The sequence below is a fragment of the Microtus ochrogaster genome, linkage group LG5 (assembly GCF_000317375.1).
Source record: "Microtus ochrogaster isolate Prairie Vole_2 linkage group LG5, MicOch1.0, whole genome shotgun sequence".
Lineage (NCBI taxonomy): Eukaryota > Metazoa > Chordata > Mammalia > Rodentia > Cricetidae > Microtus > Microtus ochrogaster.
In genome coordinates, this window is record NC_022031.1 from 17,273,959 (window position 1) to 17,274,413 (window position 455).

The following is a 455-nucleotide window of genomic DNA, read 5'->3' on the forward strand; positions in this document are numbered from 1 at the left end:
GCCTAGGTTTTTAATTTTTGTTTGTTTGTTTGTTTGTTTTTTTGAGACAGAGTTTCTCTGTGTATCCCTGGCTGTCCTTGAATTCACTCTGTAGACCAGGCTTGCCTTGAACTCAACAGAGATTTGCTTGCTTTTGCCTCTTGAGTGCTAGGAAAGGTGTACACCCTCCAACACTTACAAACTCATTCTTAAATTGCTTTTGTTTGCTATTGTGTCACAGCAATGATAAAACTAACACAGCCTGGGATTCTTCTCGTCACCCACCCGACACACACTGGCAACTACCACGTCTGTATTCACTGAGCACACACTGACAAAGACGTCTGTACTCACTGAACACACATTGACAATGACTGTGTCCATACTCTCCCCGCCAGTTTTGAATGTGGGGTAGATGTGTGCTGTAATTGTAGTTAGTGAGACCTCAAGGAATGAAGTCTGATGTAAGCTTCTGA